The sequence below is a fragment of the Frankliniella occidentalis genome, unplaced genomic scaffold, assembly GCF_000697945.3.
Source record: "Frankliniella occidentalis isolate FOCC.00 unplaced genomic scaffold, Focc_3.1 Scaffold36, whole genome shotgun sequence".
Lineage (NCBI taxonomy): Eukaryota > Metazoa > Arthropoda > Insecta > Thysanoptera > Thripidae > Frankliniella > Frankliniella occidentalis.
In genome coordinates, this window is record NW_026267166.1 from 593,895 (window position 1) to 596,463 (window position 2,569).

A 2,569-nucleotide genomic window follows, 5' to 3' on the forward strand; every position below is an offset into this window, starting at 1 on the left:
AAAAGTATAAGGGAAAGTTATCACAAAAATAATGTGATAATTTTTCATCGCAAGTTTTTGTGATAAACGTAAATACTAGCTCCCGTTATACACTATACTTTGCGATGAAAAGTTATCATATTATATTTGTGATAACTTGCCCTTACACTTTTCATTGCATGTTCTTTTGCGATAAAAAGTTATCATGTCTATAAAAGCGATAAATCAGAGGAATCGCAAAATTGAGTTATCGCAAACTTTTGTGATAAAAGTATCATAGATCCAGTTTCAGTGCGTGGACAGCACGAGGAGGCCACCACTCGCGTAATCCTGTGTAGTCTAGAGATGGAAGTGGAATCCCCATGTTATTCGTGTAACAATTAACTAAATTTTAGATATTATCACTAAATTTCACTTACTTACCCAAATTTAATGTATTTAGGCCCAGACACTCAACAAACCTCATGGGTCATCACAAAAAATTCACGTGTAATCCCTGTAATCACCTAATCCTGTGTACATCCTAAATCGAAGTGGTGGCCCCCTCCGGACAGCAGGGGGTAGGGTGGGTAGAGAGACGAAGCACTGGCGGGGTAGGTGGATCTTATATATAGTATATATTCCGGTCCTCTCGAAATTACACGCGAGGCCCCATCCCGTGCTCTCGTAAGCCTCCTCGCACCACCATGCTGCCTGCGTGTGCCCGCCGACCCTCTAAGCCCGAAGCCCCCCTGTCCCCCACTCCTTGGCACCACCTGTCCCCGTAAGCGGTGCACGCTGCAACGATGGGCATTTGGGACGGCGAGAGGAGAATAGAGAGAGGGGGATGAAAGAGACGCGGGGAAAGGGCAGAGGGGGATCGGGATTGGACGTTATACAACCAGGGACGTTCCCGTTTCTGCTAGGTCGGGGATTGTTAGCCGCCCGGAAAAGAGAAGACGAGATCCTCCGGCCGAGCCAGGCCAGGCCGCGCCTAGGGGTGGCGTAGCGTGGCAGCCCAAGGCAGAGGCTTTAGCTGGAGAGGCTCCACCGCACGTGCGCAGGAGAGAGAGAGAGAGAGAGAGAGAGAGAGAGCACAGAGAGAGTCGTGTGGGCGACGCGACGTTGCTGTAACCTCGTCCTCAGTAACGACGACACGACGACACGCCGCGCTCCCCTCGCTGCTCGGCGCGGAAAGGTGAAAAGGATTCTTTCCCTCCGCTGGTGCTGCTGGTGCTGCTAGTGCTGCTCTACCGTCGTCGTCGTCCCTCTCCGTGTCGCTGAGCTGCTGCCTTCGCCCCCCCCCCCTCGTCCTCCTCCCTTTCTTCCGCACGCTGGCGTCGTTGTGAGATGAAATACGTAGCGCACAACAAAGTCAAGGGAAAGAAGGGATGGCGGGAAAGGATTGGGGGGGGGGGGGGGGCTGCCTCAGCGGCGGCGCAACAATGTCCGCACGCTCGCTGGGCGGGTCTGGTTGTGGGTCGCTGGCGGCCACCCCCGCTGGTCTCCGTCCGTCGCCGCTGCGCTGCCCGTTCGTATCGCGTCCAGAGACGGGATCCTCTGCTCCTCCGCTGGTCTCTACTGGGCTCATCTATAACGCGGCTGTTGGATGTGTTTGGGCGGAGCCGGACGATGCAGTACGTCGGGGGGCCGAGGCAGACCGAATGTGTGGTGAATGTGCGGGGGTGGGGGAGTCGCAGCCGCCTAGCGTCGTCGGCGCCGGCGCAGCCATTTTCAGAGGCGGCGAAACTCGCGCGCGCACAGAATCAGCGGACTAGATCCCGCTGAAACTTTGGCTGAGGTTTCTGCTTTGCTGCTGTTGCGGTCTGCGAAAAAAAAAGCAAAACAGAGAGAGGTGGCGGGACGTAAGCGAAAAGAGAAAGCGAAAGAAAGTCAGAGAACAAAAGAAATGGAGATACATATATAAAAAAAATCATCAACTTGCGAGAGAAAAGAATGAAAGAGTTCCAACTTCTCCTCTCCTCCCCGAGACTCAAATTTATTTTATTTGTTATGCACTCAGCTAGAAAACAAGAGAGGAGGAATCCGTTGGGTGGCGACCCTTGTAAATCACGCACACTTTAAAAGACATAAACTAATTCCGAGCTGGCCGGAGGCCGGAGCCGCCCGCTGTCTCGGCTGCACTCTGCGGGGGGTGAGGGCAGAGGGTGGGGGCGGACGCTGCCGAGGCCAAAGTTCTGTGAATTTTAAAATTAAGTGGAAGAGTGATATGCAGAAGACATACAGGCGGGGTTTCAATTTTCCATGACCTTTAGGGCTGTGTAAGGGGTCGGTCCAGATCAAAGTATAAGATGAGAGGATGCACACTCACAGCGTTGACCAGTGCGGTCAGGTGAGAGGTAGGTAGGGTGGAAGGGAGAGAGACATTGTCAGTAAAGTAGGGTCGGTCGGGCAGCACACCGTCAAGACCGTGGAGTGGTCCGGGCAAGGAGTTGGGGGGGCAGGAGGGAGAGCGGGGAGCACGGTGAGCTCGGGGCCAGCCCAGGGTGCATGCGGCGCGGAGCCGGAAAAGAAAGGGGGCCGGAGAGCGGGGCACGGCGATATCTTTGCGCAGCGGCGGGGTGGCTGCGAGGTCCCGGGGGCGGGGGGC

The 2,569-nt window shown here is 54.8% G+C and overlaps 1 protein-coding gene across 1 annotated transcript in view; it reads left to right on the forward strand.

The window, feature by feature from the left end:
- The window catches only part of LOC113202403 (synaptic vesicular amine transporter-like), a 21,651-nt gene that overhangs the window by 17,588 nt on the left and 1,494 nt on the right, over positions 1-2,569 (forward strand). The gene's annotated exons all lie outside the window — the stretch shown is intronic.